The 22,272-nt window shown below is 42.6% G+C and overlaps 1 protein-coding gene across 2 annotated transcripts in view; it reads right to left on the bottom strand.

The window, feature by feature from the left end:
- Nucleotides 1-22,272, bottom strand: part of RECK (reversion inducing cysteine rich protein with kazal motifs) — a 677,252-nt gene that overhangs the window by 90,507 nt on the left and 564,473 nt on the right. The gene's annotated exons all lie outside the window — the stretch shown is intronic.

Raw genomic sequence — 22,272 nt, 5'->3', positions numbered from 1 at the left:
GTGAATAATACCAAAAACTAGACAAAAAAAGGCACAAATGCAATAATGAATTGGGCACATAGGCCCTGATTAATCAAAGTGTTTACAGCATAAACCACTTTGCAAAGTTGCACATTTCTTGCACAACAGGGTGTTGCACAAAAATTTTAGGAGTTTTGGTGTTTTTGCGCCATTTTCAGCCAGCTCCGCCAATACAAGCAGAGCTACGGAGGAGCCAGGGTGGAGTTACACTCACAGGTCAAAATCTTCAAATGTTGTGGTGTTTCCTAGAGGAGCCTTTATTGGAGGCCACAGTATTAATGATTTGGAGGTCAGTGGAATTTTTATTAAAATGAGTCATGATACAGATATTGGTTATTTTTCAATAGCTTTTTTAAAAAACTTAAAATTAAAAATGCAAAATACATTTAAAATTCATGCATAAAATTGTAGGTAATTTTATGTGTTCAATATGCTTCAAAAACACTGGTTCATATTTAATTTTCCCTAATTCTTAAACAGTACAAACTTAAACTGTCAGATTTGCCATAGTGGTTTATTTGAAAAATCTGGTGCATCCTTGGATGGTATAGTCAAAGCTTACAGGACCTATTAATTGGCTTACTTTGTGCCATAAATTTGCACACAGTATTGCATGTTAGGAAATGCTCACTTTCTGATATATCTCAGCAGAGCCACCGTTCCTTTTTAGACAAGATTTCGCCAGATTTCTGACAAAAGCTTTGAAAAGTCGTTTTTTTTGTTCAATGTGATTCTTGCCCCAGCTGGGAGGGGGCGGGGTGGGATAGGGGAGCGATAGGGAGAGCCCCAATCAAGAGCCCCACTCATGACAAGTGGCGGTGTTCGCATTGCCACAAACCTTTCTCCAGCTGGTGCAGTAGTAAGGTCTGTGGCGAGGCACATACATCGGCGCAGACCACTACGCACATCATTGTGTGCACTAGAGGCAACTAAGTCTTTTGATTTACAGACTGAGGCGAGGCTCCATTAAATCTACCTCTACTTACATTACTCCTACTGCTGCACCTGGGAACAGGGGAAGTGCCAAGAGGCTACCCGTACACTGATTCAGGCAGATAGAAATCTCACTGCCTTTTGTATAGTGACATAACACAAGTTGTGTCATAGTAATATCAGGCTGTTCTTACCCTGAGACTGCAAAGCATCACAAAAATTAGCACGTCTTTGCAAATAACCTCAAAGTCAGCTTAAAGAAGCATTTCTAGTAACTATTTTTCTCCCTAAATTGTGTAAATTTTAGTGTACTTTCATTGTGTTAATATATTCACCTATCGCCATCTTCACCGGTATCCAGCGTCGTTCTAATCCTTTTCTGAGTCACATGAGAGTAATTCAGACTCTTTGGATCACTCTATGCTCTATGTGTGAGCTGGAAGTCTCTTCTACAATGGAGTCTCATCATGACGCTCCATAGACTTACATTGTAAAAGCAATTTCCGAGTCACATAGAGCGTGACCCAAAAAGTCTAAGTTGCAGTCATATGACGCAGATGAGTAGTGGAACGGCACTGGATTCAGAAGACACTGATGTGCGAGTTTATTAAGACACAGACATTGCGCTACACATATACAAAGTTTGGCGGAAAAAAGGTTATGTGAGTTCTTCTTTAAGATTACATAAAATTGTGAAGAAACCACTCCACAATACTCCTCACTAAAAGTGCACAATATTGTGAATGAATGTTACTAGGAACGATTGTATCACGATAATCATGCAGAGTAAACAAGCTGTCGATTTCCAGAAAAATTGGCAAAATGCTCATTCATCAGCTGAAAACACACATTGTTCTGTGTAACCAGGACTTAAGGCCCCGTCACACATAACGAGATCGCTAGCGAGATCGTTAGTACGTCATGGTTTTGGGATCGCTGGAGAGTCGTTTCGTGATCGCTGGGGAGCTGTCAAACATGCAGAACTTCGATTTCGGCCGCCCCAGCGATCTAACTAACGATCTCGGCGGTCGTTGGGAAGTTTTCACACAGCAGCTATTTCAACGATCCACACCTTGATAGGGACTGTACTGTGTCACAAAGGCGTGCATAAAATTACGCAAACTCAGGACTCAGTCGAATGAACGGATATCAACAGCCCGGAGAATTCTGCTAGGATCTGCAATCCAGCACGAGGTCAGAAACAAAGGATGGAATCCTTTTCTGTTGCCTTCTTTATGCACGGCGGAAAATGAGAACGCTGTAGCGACCACCAATCAGGGACGAGGGGCGCGGAAAAGTCCAATTTATGCACGCCTACGTGTCTCAGTTCTGAATTGCTAACGAGGTCGTTGATAAGGTGTTAAATACAGCGATGCACACTGCCCAGCGGGAGCGCAACGACCCAGGAATGGTCCAGGAAGCTTTGTAACGATCAGTGATCTCACAGCAGGGGCCTGATCGTTGCTACCTGTCAAACGTAACGAGATCGCTAGCAAGATCGCTATTGCGTCACAAAAACCGTGACGTATCAACGATCTCGCTAGCGATCTCGTTATGTGTGACGGGGCCTTTATGCTGCTAAGAACAATGGCAACCTATGCACACTGAACAATCTATTAAAGATCACTCAATGTACATTTGAAGAATGGTCTGCCTGTGTAAATAGCCTAATAAATGACAGTTGACTAGTAAATATTTAACCCCCTTAGTGACACAGCCAATTTTTACCTTAATGACAAAGCTCAATTTTAAAATCTCAGCAGTGACACTTTACGTGGTAATAACTTTGGAATGCTTCAACATATTCCATTGATTCTCAGAATGTGTTTTTGTGATACATAGTTCTTTATGTTAGTAGTAAATTTAGGTCAATATGTTTAGCATTTACTTATGAAAATATCAGAATTGTGGTGAAAATGTAGAAAAGTTAGCAATTTTCAAACTTTCAATCTTTATAACCTTAAAGCAGTTAGTTAGTCATGCTGTACAAAATAATTAATTAATAACATGTCCCGTATGTCTACTTCACATCAGCATCATTTATCAAAAGTAATTTTATTTTGTTAGGGTGTTAAAAGGGTTAAAAGTTTAGCATACATTTTTCATTTTTTTCAAGAAATTTACAAAACTAGTTTCTTTGGAGACCTATTCAGAGTTAAATGGACATTGGTGGGTCTATATATTGGAAACTTTACAAAAGTGATACCATTTCAAAAAACACAACCCTCAAATACATCAAAACTGCTGCCAGGAAATTAGTTAATCCTTCAGGTGCCACAAAGGAATTAATGCAAAGTGCAATGAAAAAAGAAAAATTGCAATTTTTCTTCTAAAATGTTGTTTTAGCCCCAGATGTTTCACTTTTACAAGGGATAACATGAGAATATGGACCCCACATTTTGTTACCCAGTTAATACTGAGAGTGTAGGTACCCCACATGTTATCAGAAATCTCAGTTTAATAAACACCAGAGCTCGAAAGAGAAGGAGTACCATTTGAATTTTGGAATGCAAATTTGGCTGAAATAGATTGCAGACGCCATTTAGCATTTTCAGGGCTCCTAACTTGCCTAAACAGCAGAAACCCACACCAACTAACCCCATTTTGTAATGTACACCCCTCAAGAATTTTAACCAAGAGCACAGTGAGCATTTTCAACCCACAGATACTACACTGAATTTGATAACATTAAGTCATCATAATGAAAATTTAAAATTTTTGTCCATGAACATGTAGCTTTAGCCCCAGATTCTTCACCTTTGCAAGAGGTAATAAGAAAATGTGATCTGTGCAGTTTGATACCAACTTTCTTCTGAGCATTTTGATGTAAAAACAAAAAACATAAATTTTTCCACTAAAATACTGTTTTAGTACCAATTTATAATTTACAAGAGGGGTAATAGGAGAAAATGGACCCCATTATTTGTTTTGCAACTTCTTCTGAACACAGTGATAGCCCATATGTGGTCAGATACTATGTTTGGGCACATGAAAAAACCTGGAAAGCAAAAAGTGCTATTTCATTTTCGGAACACAAAATTGGAAACTGTGTTGCATTTGCAGAGTCCCTAAGGTGTACAAAAAAGCAGAAACACCCACAAGTAACCCCATTTGATAAATTAACCCCTTAGTGACAGAGCTCATTTTGACTTAATTGACCAGGCCAAATTTTTTAAATCTGACCAGTGTCAATTTATGTGGTAATAACTCTGGAATGCTTCAATGGATCCAAGTGATTCTGCAAAAGTTTTTTCGTGACATATTATACTTCATGTTAGTAGTAAATTTTGTTCGATATGATTTGTGTATATTTATGAAAATATCGAAAATTTGACAAAATAAATCCCAATTTTCAAACTTTAATTTTTTATGCCCTTAAATATGATAGTTATACCACATAAAATAATTAATAAATAACATTTCCCATATGTCTACTATACATATGCATAATTTTAGAAACATAAAAATTTCCGAAAACATTTTTTAGGGACCACATCACATTTGAAGTGACTTTGGGGGGCCTATATGACAGAAAATGCCCCAATGTGACACCATTATAAAAACTGCACCCCTCAAATCCACATTTAAATCCACATTTAAGAAGTTTATTAACCTTTTAGATGCTTCACGGAAATTAATGGAATGTGGAAGAAAAAATGAACATTTTAATTTTTTTCACAAAAAGTTTACTTTAGCTCCAAATTTTTTACTTTCAAAAGGGCAACAGGAGAAAATTAGCCCGAAAATTAGTTGTACAATTTCTCCTGAGTATGCCAATACCCCATATGTCGGGAAAAACTACTGTTTGGGCACTCAGCATGGCTAGGAAAGGAAGCAGCGCCTTTTGACTTTTTGAATGCAATAATGGCTGGAATCGAGAGCGGACACCATTTCGTATTTGGAGAGCCCCTGATGTGCATAAACAGTGGAAACCAAGTGACCCCATTTTGGAAACTAGACGCCTCGAGGAATGTATCTAGATGTGTGGTGAGCACCTTAAACCTCCAGGTGCTTCATAGAAGTTTATAACCTAGAGCGAGGAAATTAAAAAAAAAAATCACATTTTTTCAACAAAAATGTCCTTTGAGACCCTTTTTTTTCACAAGCATAACAAAATAAAATGGACCCCAAAACTTGTTGTGAAATTTCTCCTGAGTACGCCATTACGCCATATGTGGCAATAACTACTGACTTTTGAATGCAGAAATAGCTGGAATGAAGAGCAGACGTCATGTCACGTTTGGAGAGCCCCTGATGTACCTAAACAGTGTAAACCTCCCACAACTGACCCCATTTTGGAAACTACACCCCTCAAGGATTTATCCACTGGTATGGTGAGGATTTTAACTCAAAGGTACGATGCAGAATTTGATAACATTAGGTCACCATATTGAATATGTTCTCATTAATGTTGAGTGCAAGTTCTCGCTACTCGAGTTTGCATCAGGTGCTTGGGTATGCACCAAGTATTGCGAGTGTTTGAGCGACATGCTCGAGTCTCCACCCAGCATGTTTTGCAGCTGTTAGACAACTAAAAAAAACATGCGGAGATTGCCCATGTATGGCAGGCAATCCCTGCATATTTTTTAGCTGTCTAAGAGGCATAGATGAGAGGCATAGATTCGAGCATGTCACTCGAGCACCCGTGATACTCTGTGTATACCCGAGCACCCTGATGCAAAATTGAATAGTGAACACTTGCCACTCAACACTAGTCATTTTCTTTTTTTTACTTTTGAAAAAAAACAACCCTTAGCTCAACCCTAACCCTTAGAACAACTTTAACATTTAGCCCAACCGTAACCTTTAACCCAACCCTAATCCTTAGGCAATAAAATAACAAAAAAATGAATCTGGCTAAGGGGATGACAGTGTGGTTGGCATACTAACTATTGGCTTTTGATCAATGTGATAAAGTCTATCACAGTGATCAAAATGAACCAATAGGAAAAATCCCTGCTGTTGCTGGGTGCCGGCTGGCAAATCTCGGCAGGCGCACTGCGCATCAGCCTTGCATTTTTTTCAGGAGGGAGAAGCGGAGGGCCGGGGGACAGAGCAGAAGGGACCGTGGGGTGGTGTAGATGTACAGGAGGGGCTTGGAGACATAATTTCTCTCTCCTCTGATATGTATATCATGTCAGAAGAGAGACAAATGATTTTAAACAGCGTGCACACTTTTTTTTTATGTGATCATCGTTATTCATTGAACAACAGCGATCATATATTCGGGGACCGGAAAATCCGGCCCTGATCATGACCTCGGAGATTTTTAGACTATGGGGGGGCGCTATACCTTTATTCCCAATCACCGTTTTAAAACAGCGATGAGAGAATAAGGTCCCTTTGCGGCTGCCGTTTTAATGTGTATCTGCAGTCGTTAAGGGGTTAATCCGCATAAAAAATTCATCTACTGGTGAGCATTTTTAACCCACAAATTACATTATAGAAACTTATAAGAATGGGCCTTGAAAATTAAAAACTTAGAGGTTTTCCACTAAAATTTTACTTGAGCCTCCAAGTTTTAAGTCATATAAGGCTATATTCACAAGTTGCCTTTTTGCTGCATTTTTTCTGCAGACAAAATCTGCTCTCTTGGCAGTAAAGAAGCTGCTTTTTGCTGCATATTTGCTATGTTTTTTGTTGCATTTTTGTCAGGTACATTTGTCCCTTGTGCTTGCTGATAAAGTTTAGTGCCCCCCAAAAAACCATGATGCAACTCAATGAGTTCTGAACACCAAAAACGCTGCAAAACCTGATACCTGCATTTTGTGCTGCGTTTTTGCACTTACTCATTGCTTTCTATGGGTGAAAAAATGCTGCAAAAATACTGAAAAATCACTGATAGAAGTGACATGCTGCAGTTTGCAAAAACGCAGCAGTTTTCCAAATCAGTCAGGAAAAAAAACAATGTGTGTGCATGAGATTTCTGAAAACTCATAGATTTTGCTGGTACTGTAAAATGCAGCTTAAAATTTGCATAAAAAACACCCAAAAAAATGCAGCAAAAACAGAACGTGTGAACATAGGTGAAAATGGATAGAATAATTTGTTATGCAATTTTTACCAAACATGGCAGTACCCTATACAGTGTGTCGTAGATTGACTGACTCGGCTGCTTCCAGAGGTAGACACAGGAACGTTTTTGTCTGCAGGTTTATTCAATATGGCATAGAGCACTGCTGGTTCAACAAAATAAACACGTCCTTGCTGGCATAATGGCAAAACAAAAGATAAAGCATAGCACAGTCCATATGCATGTGGAATTCACCCGCTCAGGTTATCACAAACTTCAGCTCTCCCTGAAGTTCCACACAGGAGACTTCCTGGTCTCCAACCAGACAACAGAAAAAAACTAAGTAGCTGGAGATTTAACTTCTCCAGAAACACCATAGTCACACCCATCTCTTACAACCACTCACAAAAAACCCAGCCCAAATATGGTTGACTAACCTCTTCAGCACCTAACATGCTGGAGACAAGCTTTTGGGTTTCACAGCCCAAAAGATGGCAACCTCTGTGATACATATCTCCCCTCACATATATTGCCAGTGACCCTGTCACATATCCCCCTCTGCCCAAAGCTGGATTTGGCACCTTCAAGCACCAAACAGGGAATTCTAGAGAAGGCATCAGCGTTACCTTGTTCAACGTGAAAACTAAAGTCCTGGAAAGCCAAGAACCACCACCTAGTCACCCAGGCATTCTTACCCTTTTTCTCCCTTAACCATCTCAGAGGGGCATGGCCTGCCACCATTTTAAATCTCCTGCTTAGTAGGTAATATTTCAGCATATCTATGGCCCATTTTATGGCTAAGCATTGTTTTTCTCGCAGGACGAGAGCTTCCTGCTCAGATACAGGATGGGATGCTCCTCCCCATTTATTTCTTGAGGCAACACGTTTCCTAAACCAACTTCTGAAGCATCTGTCTGGACTACAAATTCTTTACTAAAGTCCAGTGCGACCATGACCGGCTGCTTACATAGTGCCAGCTTCAGCTCTTGAAACGCTGTGTCCATTTCAGAAGTCCATTTGGCCATTGATGATTTAATGCCTTTAAAAAGATCAGTCAGTGGTGCGGCCATCATGGCAAAATTTGGGATAAACCGCCAGTAATATCCTACAATTCCAAGAAACGCCCTCACCTGTTTATTGGAGAGTGGCTGTGGCCACTTCTGGATTGCCTCGACTTTGTTTACTTGGGGCTTGATTTCGCATTGCCCGACGATACAGCGTAAGTACTTGGCCTGTACCTTAGGTAGATGACTACCAGAGTCGGGGCTAAAGACTACAATGTCATCAAGGCAGGCTGCAGAATAATTGTTATGTGCGTCTAGGATCCGATCCATGGTCCTCTGGAAGGTAGCTGGGGCCCCTTGCAGTCCAAACAGCTTTCTGGTATATTGAAAGCACCAATCAGGTGTTGAGAAGACAGTCTTCTCCTTGGCACTCTGGGACATGGAGATCTGCCAGTAGCCCTTCGTCAGGTTGAGGGTGGTAATGTATCTCGCAGGACCAAGCCTCTAAATGAGTAAGATGCGGGGCATCGAGTATTCGCCACACTTGGATACTTCATTCAGCCTGCAGTATTCGTTGCAAAATCTCCACTCCCCGTCAGGCTTTGGCACGAAAACGATGGGACTCGACCATCGGCTTTTGACTCTTCGATCACGAGAGGTCTAACATCCTCTTTACCTTGGTTGAGATCACCTCACGACATTCTTCTGGAATCTAATAAATAGGACTAATCAAGTCCTATTTTTTCACAAATTCTGGAGTACTGCCTGCCTCTCTTTTGGACTAGATAGATAGATAAATAGATAGAAACAGTAGTGTTCAAAATAATAGCAGTGTGTTCAAAAACATGAGTTAAGCACAAAATCTTTATACTAGTTTTTATTTCCATTGGGAACATTGCACATTGTTTTCTAATTCAAAACAGGAAAAGAAATGTATATAATTTTTAACTACTTTACAGAAAATAACAAAAAATGAACATTGGACTGTTTTAAAAAATAGCAGTGTCTGCATTTTGTCTTTACAAACTCATAATATGTACTCTTTTTTTTGAGGATTTTGCATTCCTGTGAATCACTAACCTAATATTTAGTTGTATACCCACAGTTTTGTAGAACTGCTTCACATCTATGTTGCATAAAGTCAACCAACTTCTGCCACCTGTCAACTGTTATTCAAGCCCAGGATGCTGTAGAATAGGCGTCTCTGCCCCCTGCTAGGCAGAGACGCCGTTCCCCTCACCTCTCTGCTCCGTGCTCGGCGTCCCCCTCCCACGCTGCTGGCAGCGTGCGCTGCTTCCCAGGCACTGTGCTTAGGGCGAGCGCGCGCTCCCTCTCTCTTAAAGGGGCCGCGCGCGCCGTCCTAAGGAGTCCCCGGCCAATTGCCGGAGGATCTCCCATATATAAGGCACCTCCTCCAAAATGGAGGTGCCCGAGCAAAGTTGTTTGCACTGTGTCTTCCTGTGCTTCAGCCCTCAGGTCCCGCTGCTAGCCTGACTTCTCGTCCTGCCTGCCAGCCTGTTATCCGCCAGTTACCTGCCTTGTCTGTCAGACCGCTCACCTGGGAGCGTCCACCAGTTACCTGCCTGTCACCTGCCTTGTCTGTCAGACCGCTCACCTGGGAGCGTCCACCAGTTACCTGCCTGTCATCTGCCTCGTCTGTCTGACCGCTCACCTGGGAGCGTCCACCAGTTACCTGCCTGTTACCTGCTGTCTCCGTCAGCCCGCTCACCTGGGAGCGCCCGCCAGTTACCTGTCAGGTATCCACCTTGTCTGTCTGCCCGCTCTCCTGGGAGCACCTGCTTGCTTTCTGCCAGCCTGCCTGGAGATCCTGCCGTCACTTGCCGTGACCTCCTGCCTGTCTACCCAGAGACTGTCCACGTCACTTGCCGTGACCACCAGCCTGTCTACCCAGAGACTGTCCCCGTCACTTGCAGTGACCACCTGGCTGTCTACCCAGAGACTGTCCCCGTCACTTGCCGTGACCACCTGCCTGCTTACCCAGAGACTGTCCCCGTCACTTGCTGTGGCTACCTGCTTGCCTTCCCTGGGAGTCACCCGCTTCCTTACAAGGACTTCCCCTTTGTATTGCAGCTCAGAGGTTCCACCTCCCGGCCCCGTTACAGATGCTTTGACTACATCCCACAATTTTTTGGCATTTGTTGGCTTTGCCTCAGAAACAGCATTTTTGATGTCACCCACAAGTGTTCTATTGGATTAAGGTCCAGGGTTTGGGTTGCTACTCCATAACCTCAATTTTGTTTGACTGGAACAAAGATTTTGCTTGTTTACTGGTGTGTTTAGGGTCATTGTTTTGTTGAAACACCCATTTCAAGGCCATATCCTCTTCAGCGTAAGCAACACGACCTCTTCAAGTATTTTAATATATGAAAACTGGTCCATGATCCCTGGCATGTGGTAAATAGGTCCGGCACCATAGTAAGAGAAACATGCCCATAGTAATAATCTTTATTTTTATATAGCGCTAACATATTCCGCAGCGCTTTGCATACATTATAATTGCTGTCCCCATTGGGGCTCACAATCTAAATTCCTTATCAGTATGTCTTTGGAGTATATACAGCTCTGGCAAAAATTAAGAGACCACTGCAAAATTTTCAGTTTCTCTGATTTTTCTCTTTATAGGTATATTTTTGAGTAAAATGTACATTGTTGTTTTAGTCTATAAACTATGTCTCCAAAATTCAAAGCTAAAAATGTAGTATTTACTTGCAGCAAATGATAAAGCGTCAAAATACTAAAAAAGAAACAGTGCTTTCAGACCTCAAATTACTCATGTTTTAACTCAGGAAGAGTTCAGAAATCAATATTTTTTGGACTAACCATGATTTTTAATCACAGCTTTCATGTGTCTTGGCTTGCTTTCCACCAGTCTTTCCATGTTTCCAGTAGAAAACTGTTCAGTGGTCTCTTAATTTTTGCCAGAGCTGTATGTCTTTGCCCATATCATGATGCTTGCACCACCATGCTTCACTGTCTTCAGAGTGTACTGTGGCTTGAATGCAGAGTTTGGGGTTATCTGTCAAACTGTCTGCGGCCCTTGGACCCAAAAAGAACAATTTTACTTTCATCAGTCCACAAAAATGTTTCTCTATTTCTCTTAAGGCCAGTTGATGTGCTCTTTGGAAAAATGTATTCCCTTCAGTATGTGTCTTTTTTAACACTGTGACTTTGCAGGGACTTCTTGTAAGAGATTAGCTTCACACAGGTGTCTTCTAACTATCACAGAACTCACAGGTAACTTGAGACTCTTTGATCATCCTGGAGCTGATCATTGGCTGAGCCTTTGCCATTCTGGCTATTTTTCGATCCATTTGAATGGTAGTCTTCCATTTTCTTCCACATCTCTCTGGTTTTGCTTTCCATCTTAAGGCTGGGTGCCCACATAGCGTTTTTCAAGCGTTTATGCTGCGGAATTTCCGCAGCATAAACGCTTGTGAAACGCTAGGTAATCCGCACCCCATGGTCCCCAAGGGGATTCCGCATGTTCTATGTACATGCTGCGGATTTTTCTGCAGCGTTTATGCTGCATACAAAAATCCGCAGCATGTCATTTAATTTTGCGGAAGCGCAGCGGAACTCCCGCCATTGACTTGCATTGAGACGCATAGAAACCGCGACTGTACATTTCTACAAGCGGCTTCTATGCGTCTCTATGTGCGGATGGTACCCAGTTCTGGAGGAGAGAAGACTCTCATCCAGACCTGGGTATCATGGTACCTGTAAAAAAAGAATAAAATAACAAATAAAGTTTATACTCACCTTTCCGAAGGCTTCTCTCTGAATGCCGGCATCGCTTGAAGACCTGCGGTGACCTCACAGTCATGTGACCACAGGCCCTTCACCGCTCTGTCTCGCAATATATGCCGGCATCCAGGAACCAGACAGGAACGAGCGCTGCAGCCACGCCGGGGCCTCGGGGGTGAGTATAGCTTTATTTGTTTTCATTTTTACGGTCACACTGTATAAATCCATGCCATTTGCATGGATTTATACAGTGTGACCTAGTTGTCAAGCACTTTCCAAGTGATGCTATCGCCTGGAAAGCGCTTGTCAATCTGCATGCGGAAACGCATGTGAATCCGCATGTGGATCCGCATGTATTCTGCAGGAAAAACGCATGCACAATCTGCATGTGTTTTTTCTGTCAGGGAGATGCAGAAATGCTGCAGAAATTTTCTGCTTCATTTCTGCATCGTGGGCACATAGCCTAAAGCATTGGAGATCATTTTAGCTGCCTATCATTCTATGCACTTTTTTATAAGATTTACCCTCTCCAATCAATTTTTTTAATCAAAGTACGCTGTTCTTCTGAACAATGTCTAGAACGACCCATATTTCTCAGGCTTTCAAGGAGAACACACCCTTTCAATTAATTATTCAAATACACAGACTCAAAAACATGCATGCCGTGAATCACGATACATACATGATCATGAATACCGAGTCGGTTGGATTTCATAGAATCTACTGCACTAACTGGTAAATTGTTTGACATGTGGTAATATAATTTACTAGCTATTAAACCCATTCTACGCCCGGGTGGCGAGCATTTTTATTAGTACACATTTAATTTTATTAATGGCGCCGGAGTCAGCACGTGCAAATACAGCGCTATCCTGCACCATATTTTAAAGATGTCTGCGAATTCGCATATACAGTGTCTTTAATAAAATGGCGCAGTAGTGCAGTTTGCACACATGCTGATTCCGGCGCCTCACTGCGCAGGCGCCACCCATCCCGGCTTCGGACAGAAGGACACGTCCAGCATATATATGATGTACTAAGAATACAGGGGGGTGTGCTTAGTTCAGCTGAGCGCTGTATATACAGTACAGACCAAAAGTTTGGACACACCTTCTCATTTAAAGATTTTTCTGTATTTTCATCACTATGAAAATTGTACATTCACACTGAATGCATCAAAACTATGAATTAACACATGTGGAACTATATACTTAACAAAAAAGTGTGAAACAACTGAAAATATGTCTTATATTCTAGGTTCTTCAAAGTAGCCACCTTTTGCTTTGATGATTGCTTTGCATACTCTTGGCATTCTCTTGATGAGCTTCAAGAGGTAGTCACCGGAAATGGTCTTCCAACAATCTTAAAGGAGTTCCCAGAGATGCTTAGCACTTGTTGGCCCTTTTGCCTTCACTCTGCGGTCCAGCTCACCCCAAACCATCTCGATTGGGTTCAGGTCTGGTGACTGTGGAGGCCAGGTCATCTAGCGTACACCCCATCACTCTCCTTCTTGGTCAAATAGCCCTTACACGGCCTGGAGGTGTGTTTTGGGTCATTGTCCTGTTGAAAAATAAATGATGGTCCAACTAAACACAAACCGGATGGAATAGCATGCCGCTGCAAGATGCTGTGGTAGCCATGCTGGTTCAGTATGCCTTCAATTTTGAATAAATCCCCAACAGTGTCACCAGCAAAGCACCCCCACACCATCACAACCATCACATCTCCTCCTCCATGCTTCACGGTGGGAACCAGGCATGTAGAGTCCATCCCTTCACCTTTTCTGCGTCGCACAAAGACACGGTGGTTGGAACCAAAGATCTCAAATTTGGACTCATCAGACCAAAGCACAGATTTCCACTGGTCTAATGTCCATTCCTTGTGTTCTTTAGCCCAAACAAGTCTCTTTTGCTTGTTGCCTGTCCTTAGCAGTGGTTTCCTAGCAGCTATTTTACCATGAAGGCCTGCTGCACAAAGTCTCCTCTTAACAGTTGTTGTAGAGATGTGTCTGCTGCTAGAACTCTGTGTGGCATTGACCTGGTCTCTAATCTGAGATGCTGTTAACCTGCGATTTCTGAGGCTGGTGACTCGGATAAACTTATCCTCAGAAGCAGAGGTGACTCTTGGTCTTCCTTTCCTGGGGCGGTCCTCATGTGAGCCAGTTTCTTTGTAGCGCTTGATGGTTTTTGCAACTGCACTTGGGGACACTTTCAAAGTTTGCCCAATTTTTCGGACTGACTGACCTTCATTTCTTAAAGTAATGATGGCCACTCGTTTTTCTTTACTTAGCTGCTTTTTTCTTGCCATAATACAAATTCTAACAGTCTATTCAGTAGGACTATCAGCTGTGTATCCATCAGACTTCTGCACAACACAACTGATGGTCCCAACCCCATTTATAAGGCAAGAAAGTCCACTTATTAAACCTGACAGGGCACACCTGTGAAGTGAAAACCATTTCCGGTGACTACCTCTTGAAGCTCATCAAGAGAATGCCAAGAGTGTGCAAAGCAGTCATCAAAGCAAAAGGTGGCTACTTTGAAGAACCTAGAATATAAGACATATTTTCAGTTGTTTCACACTTTTTTGTTAAGTATACAATTCCACATGTGTTAATTCATAGTTTTGATGCCTTCAGTGTGGATGTACAATTTTCATAGTGATGAAAATACGGAAAAATCTTTAAATGAGAAGGTGTGTCCAAACTTTTAGTCTGTACTGTATAACATACTGAGAATACAGAGGGTGTACTCACTTATGCTGAGCAATGTATATACAGAGTACTGAGAATACAGGGGCTGTACTCACGTACACTGACCGCTGTATGTATAACGTACTGAGAATACAGGGGGTGTACTCACGCTGTGGGCTGTATATATGACGTACTGAGAATACAGGAGGGTATACTCACTTATGCTGAACGCTGTATGTATAATGTACTGAGAATACAGGGGGGTGTAATCACTTACGCTGAACGCTGTATGTATAACGTACTAAGAATACAGGGGGGTGTACTCACACTGAGCGCTGTATGTGTAACGTACAGAGAAAACTGTGGGTGTACTCACGATGAACGCTGTATATATAACGTACTGAGAATAGGGGGGTGTACTAACTTAAGCAAAGTGGTGTATGTAAAACGTACTGAGAATACAGAGGGTGTACTCATGCTGAGCGCTGTATGTATAATGTATTGAGAATACAGGGGATGTACTCACTTACGCTGAGCGCTGTATGTATAATGTACTGAGAATAAAGGGGGTGTACTCACGCTGAGCGCTGTATGTATAACGTGCAGAGAATTCAAGTGGGTGTACTCACTTATGCTGAGTGCGGTATGTATAACGTACTGAGAATACAGGTGGTGTACTCACACTGAGAGCTGTATGTATAACGTACTGAGAATACAGGGGAGTGTACTCACTTACACTGAGTGCTGTATGCATAACGTGATGAGAATACAGCGGGGTGTACTCACGATGAGCGCTGTATGTATAACATACAGAGTATACAGGGGGTGTACTGACTTACGCTGAGCGCTGTATATATAATGTAATAATAATAATAATTTTTATTTTTATAGCGCCAACATATTCCAGCGCCAACATATTCCGCAGCACTTTACAATAATGTACTGAGAATACGTGGGGGTGTACTCATTTACGTTGAGCGCTGTCTATATAATGTATTGAGAATACAGGGGGGTGTATTCACACACGCTGAGCGGTGTCTATATAACGTACTGAGAATACAGGGGGGTGTACTCACTTACACTAAGCGCTGTATGTATAACAAACTGAGAATACAGGGGGGTGTACTCACTTACGCTGAGCGCTGTCTATGTAATATACTGAGAATACAGGGCGTGTACTCACTTACGCTAAGCGCTGTATGTATAACGTACTGAGAATACAAGGGAGTGTACTCACTTAGGCTGAGCGCTGTATATATATAACGTGCTGAGAATACAGAGGGGTGTACTTACACTGAGCGCTGTATATATAACGTACTGAGAACACAGGGGGTGTACTCACTTACTCTGAGAGCTGTATATATAACGTACTGAGAATACGTGGGGGTGTACTCAAGCTGAGCGCTGTCTATGTAACATACTGAGAATACAGGGGGAATGTATTCACTTAGGCTGAGCGGTGTCTACATAACGTACTGAGAATACAGGGCGGTGTACTCACGCTGAGCGCTGTATGTATAACATACTGAGAATAAAGGGGGTGTACTCACGCTTAGCGCTGTCCATGTAACATACTGAGAATACAGGGGGGGTGTACTCACTTACGCTAAGCGCAGTATGTATAACGTACTGAGAATACACGGGGTGTACTCACTTACGATGAGCGCTGTTTGCATAACGTGCTAAGAATACAGGGAGGTGTACTCACTTACGCTGAGCTCTGTATATCTAATGTACTGAGAATATAGGGGGGTATACTCACTTATGCTAAGCGCTGTATGTAAAACGTACTGAGAATAGAGGGGGTGTACTCACTTACGCTGAGCTCTGTATATCTAATGTACTGAGAATACAGGGGGGTATACTCACTTATGCTAAGCGCTGTATGTATAACGTACAGAGAATACAGGGGGGTGTACTCACTTACGCTGAGAGCTGTATATATAACGTACTGAGAATAGAGGGGGTGTACTCACTTACGCTGAGCGCTGTTTGCATAACGTGCTTAGAATACAGGGAGGTGTAATCACTTGCGCTGAGCGCTGTCTATGTAACATACTGAAAATACAGGGGGGTGTACTCACTTACGCTAAGCGCTGTATGTATAACGTATTGAGAATAAAGGTGAGTGTACTCACGCTGAGCGCTGTCTATGTAACATACTGAGAATACAGGGGGGTGTACTCACTTATGCTGAGCGCTGTCTATGTAACATACTGAGAATACAGGGAGGTGTACTCACTTAGGCTAAGCGGTGTCTACATAATGTACTGAGAAAACAGGGGGTGTACTCAATTACGCTTGTATACAGGGGGTGTACTCAATTACGCTTGTATAACATGCTGATAATACAGGGGGTGTACTCACGCTGAGTGCTGTATGTATAACGTGCTGACAATACAAGGAGGTGTACTCACGCTGAGCGCTGTATATCTAACGTACTGAGAAAACTTGGGGGTGTACTCACTTACGATGAGCGCTGTCTATATATCTATATTACGTACTGAGAATACAGGGGGGTATACTCACTTACGCTAAGCGCTGTATGTATAACGTACTGAGAATACAGGGGTGTACTCACTTACGTTGAACACTGTATGTATAAGGTGCTGAGAATACAGGGGGGTGTACTCACGTACGCTGAGCGCTGTATATATAAAATACTGAGAAAACGGGGTGTACTCACACTGAGTGCTGTATGTATAATGCACTGAGAATACAGGGGGTGTACTCACTTACGCTGAGTGCTGTATATATATAACGTGCTGAGAATACGTGGGGGTGTACTCACTTACGCTATGCGCTGTATGTATAACAAACTGAGAATACAGAGGGTGTACTCACACGGAGCGCTGTCTATGTAACATACTGAGAATACAGGGGGGTGTACTCACTTACGCTAAGCGCTGTATTTATAACTTACTGAGAATACAGGGGGGTGTACTTACGCTAAGCGCTGTATATATAACGTACTGAGAACACAGGGGGTGTACTCACTTACGCTGAGAGCTGTATATATAACGTACTGAGAACACAGGGGGTGTACTTACTCACGCTGAGCGCTGTATGTATAACGTACTGAGAATACAGGGGGGTGTACTTACGCTAAGCGCTGTATATATAACGTACTGAGAACACAGGGGGTGTACTTACTCACGCTGAGCGCTGTCTATGTAACATCCGGAGAATACAGGGGGATGTACTCACTTACGCTAAGAGCAGTATGTATAACGTACTGAGAATACAGGGGGGTGTACTCACTTACGCTGAGCACTGTATATATAATGTACTGAGAATACGTGGGGGTGTAATCACGTACGCTGTGCGCTGTCTATGTAACATACTGAAAATACAGGGGGTGTACTCACTTACGCTAAGCGCTGTATGTATAACGTACTGAGAATAAAGGGGGGTGTACTCACGCTGAGCGCTGTATGTATAACATACTGAGAATAAAGGGGGTGTACTCACTTACGCTTAGCGCTGTCCATGTAACATACTGAGAATACAGGGGGGTGTACTCACTTACGCTAAGCGTAGTATGTATAACGTACTGAGAATACAGGGGGTGTACTCACTTACGCTGAGCGCTGTATGTATAACGTACTGAGAATTATTTGGGGGTGTACTCACGCTGAGCGCTGTCTATGTAACATACTGAGAATACAGGGGGTGTACTCACTTAAACTGAGTGCTGTATATCTAACGTACTGAGAATACGTGGGGGTGTACTTACTTACACTGAGCGCTGTATATATAACGTACTGAGAATACAGGGGGGTGTATTCACTTACGCTAAGCGCTGTATGTATAACAAACTGAGAATACAGGGGGAATGTACTCACTTTAGCTGAGCGGTGTCTATATAACGTACTGAGAATACAGGGAGGTGTATTCACTTACGCTGAGCGCTGTATGTATAACATACTGAGAATAAAGAGGGTGTACTCACTTATGCTGAGTGCTGTCTATGTAACATACTGAGAATACAGAGGGGTGTACTCACGCTGAGCGCTGTCTATGTAACATACTGAGAATACAGGTGGGTGTACTCACTTAGGCTGAGCGGTGTCTACATAATGTACTGAATACAGGGGGGTGTACTCACTTACACTGAGTGCTGTATATCTAACGTAGTGAGAATACGTGGGGCTGTACTCACAATGAGCACTGACTATATAACGTACTGAGAATGCAGGGGGTGTACTCAATTACACTTGTATACAGGGGGTGTACTCAATTACGCTTGTATAACATGCTGAGAATACAGGGGGTGTACTCACTTACACTGAGCGCTGTATATATAACGTACCGAGCATACAGGGGCGTGTACTCATTTACGCTGAGTGCTGTATGTATAACGTACTGAGAATACAGGGGGGTGTACTCACTTACGCTGAGCTCTGTATATCTAATGTACTGAGAATACAGGGGGGTATACTCACTTACGCTAAGCGCTGTATGTAAAACGTACTGAGAATAGAGGGGGTGTACTCACTTACGCTGAGCTCTGTATATCTAATGTACTGAGAATACAGGGGGGTATACTCACTTATGCTAAGCGCTGTATGTATAACGTACTGAGAATACAGGGGGATGTACTCACTTACGCTGAGAGCTGTATATATAACGTACTGAGAATAGAGGGGGTGTACTCACTTACGCTGAGCGCTGTTTGCATAACGTGCTTAGAATACAGGGAGGTGTAATCACTTGCGCTGAGCGCTGTCTATGTAACATACTGAAAATACAGGGGGGTGTACTCACTTACGCTAAGCGCTGTATGTATAACGTATTGAGAATAAAGGTGGGTGTACTCACGCTGAGCGCTGTCTATGTAACATACTGAGAATACAGGGGGGTGTACTCACTTATGCTGAGCGCTGTCTATGTAACATACTGAGAATACAGGGAGGTGTACTCACTTAGGCTAAGCGGTGTCTACATAATGTACTGAGAAAACAGGGGGTGTACTCAATTACGCTTGTATACAGGGTGTGTACTCAATTACGCTTGTATAACATGCTGAGAATACAGGGGGTGTACTCACGCTGAGCGCTGTATGTATAACGTGCTGACAATACAAGGAGGTGTACTCACGCTGAGCGCTGTATATCTAACGTACTGAGAAAACTTGGGGGTGTACTCACTTACGCTAAGCGCTGTATGTATAACGTACTGAGAATAACGGGGGTGTACTCACTTACGTTGAACACTGTATGTATAAGGTGCTGAGAATACAGGGGGGTGTACTCACGTACGCTGAGCGCTGTATATATAAAATACTGAGAAAACGGGGTGTACTCACACTGAGTGCTGTATGTATAATGCACTGAGAATACAGGGGGTGTACTCACTTACGCTGAGCGCTGTATATATATAACGTGCTGAGAATACGTGGGGGTGTACTCACTTACGCTATGCGCTGTATGTATAACAAACTGAAAATACAGAGGGTGTACTCACGCGGAGCGCTGTCTATGTAACATACTGAGAATACAGGGGGGTGTACTCACTTACGCTAAGCGCTGTATATATAACTTACTGAGAATACAGGGGGGTGTACTTATGCTAAGCGCTGTATATATAACATACTGAGAACACACGGGGTGTACTCACTTACGCTGAGAGCTGTATATATAACGTACTGAGAACACAGGGGGTGTACTTACTCACGCTGAGCGCTGTCTATGTAACATCCGGAGAATACAGGGGGATGTACTCACTTACGCTAAGAGCAGTATGTATAACGTACTGAGAATACAGGGGGGTGTACTCACTTACGCTGAGCACTGTATATATAATGTACTGAGAATACGTGGGGGTGTAATCACGTACGCTGTGCGCTGTCTATGTAACATACTGAAAATACAGGGGGTGTACTCACTTACGCTAAGCGCTGTATGTATAACGTACTGAGAATAAAGGGGGGTGTACTCACGCTGAGCGCTGTCTATGTAACATCCGGAGAATAAAGGGGGTGTACTCACTTACGCTGAGCGCTGTCTATGTAACATACTGAGAATACAGGGGGATGTACTCACTTACGCTAAGCGAAGTATGTATAACGTGCTGAGAATACAGGGAGGTGTACTCACTTACGCTGAGCGCTGTATGTATAACGTACTGAGAATACAGGGGGGTGTACTCACTTACGCTGAGCACTGTATACACTGTGTTCCAAATTATTATGCAAATAATATTTTCTCAGATTTTCCCAAATTGCCTATATGAATTGCAGTCATTGTAATTTTCCAGTCAAATAACTATTAGAGTACAATTGAAAGGTTTTTGTACAAACTGCCTATGATAACAGTATATTTTTAAAAAAATAAAAAACTCAAACTACACTCAAAATGCATGTTCCAAATTATTATGCACAGCAGAGTTTTCAACCTTTTCATTTTAATAAAGAGCAAAAAAATGGTCATTTTTGAAATTATAAGCATTAGCAGGTTATTGCAAACTGAAATCAAACAGTTTTCAACTCCTAACTTTATTCTAGGTGATGTTACATTTGCACATAGGACCCCTTGTTCGAAAGGAGCTTCTGAACTCTCTCGTCCATTGAATTTGTCTGGTTTTGGATGGTTTCTGCTTCAATTGTTTTGCATGAGGACAGAATACCCTCCCAGAGCTGTTGCTTAGATGTGAACTGCCTCCCGCCATCATAGACACTCCTTTTGATGATGCTCCAGAGGTTCTCAATGGGGTTGAGGTCAGGGGAGCATGGGTGCCACACCATAAGTTTGTCCCCTTTTATGCCCACAGCAGCCAGAGATGCAGGTGTGTTATGTGCAGCATGAGACGGGGCATTATCATGCATGAAAATGATCTTGCTGCGGTATGCACGGTTCTTCTTCTTGAACCATGGAAGGAAGTGCTGTTTGAGAAACTCAACATACATTATGGAGTTCATCTTTACCCCTTCAGGGATCCTAAAAGGGCCGACAATCTCTCTCCCCATGATTCCAGCCCAAAACATTACTCCACCTCCTGCTTGTTAGTGCCGTAGCCGTGTTTGCATGGGGTGTCCATCAACCAGCCATACTCCACTCCATCCATCTGGACCATCGAGATCATTTCATGCATGATAATGCCCCGTCTCATGCTGCACATAACACATCTGCATCTCTGGCTGCTATGGGCATAAAAGGGGACAAACTTATAGTGTGGCACCCATGCTCCCCTGACCTCAACCCCATTGAGAACCTCTGGAGCATCATCAAAAGGAGTGTCTATGATGGCGGGAGGCAGTTCACATCTAAGCAACAGCTCTAGGAGGGTATTCTGTCCTCATGCAAAACAATTGAAGCAGAAACCATCCAAAACCTGACAAATTCAATGGACGAGAGAGTTCAGAAGCTCCTTTCGAACAAGGGGTTCTATGTGCAAATGTAACATCACCTAGAATAAAGTTTTGAGTTGAAAACTGTTTGATTTCAGTTTGTAATAACCTGCTAATGCTTATAATTTCAAAAATGACCATTTTTTTGTTCTTTATTAAAATGAAAAGGTTGAAAACTCTGCTGTGCATAATAATTTGGAACATGCATTTTGAGTGCAGTACTCACATACGCTAAGCGCTGTATGTATAGCGTACTGAGAATACAGAGGGGTGTACTCACTTACGCTGAGCGCTGTATGTATAATGTACTGAGAATACAGGGGGTGTACTCACGCTGAGCGCTGTCTATGTAACATACTGAGAATACAGGGGGGTGTACTCACTTACGCTAAGCGCTGTATTACATACTGAGAATACAGGGGAGTGTACTCACGTACGCTAAGCGATGTATATATAACGTACTGAGAATACAGGGGGTGTACTCACTTATGCTGAG

This window comes from Phyllobates terribilis, unplaced genomic scaffold, assembly GCF_046119375.1.
Source record: "Phyllobates terribilis strain yellow unplaced genomic scaffold, ASM4611937v1 Scaffold_4__5_contigs__length_816908805, whole genome shotgun sequence".
Classification (NCBI taxonomy): domain Eukaryota; kingdom Metazoa; phylum Chordata; class Amphibia; order Anura; family Dendrobatidae; genus Phyllobates; species Phyllobates terribilis.
The sequence above is the reverse complement of the archived record's forward strand: the minus strand, read 5'-3'. Positions and strand labels throughout refer to the sequence as shown.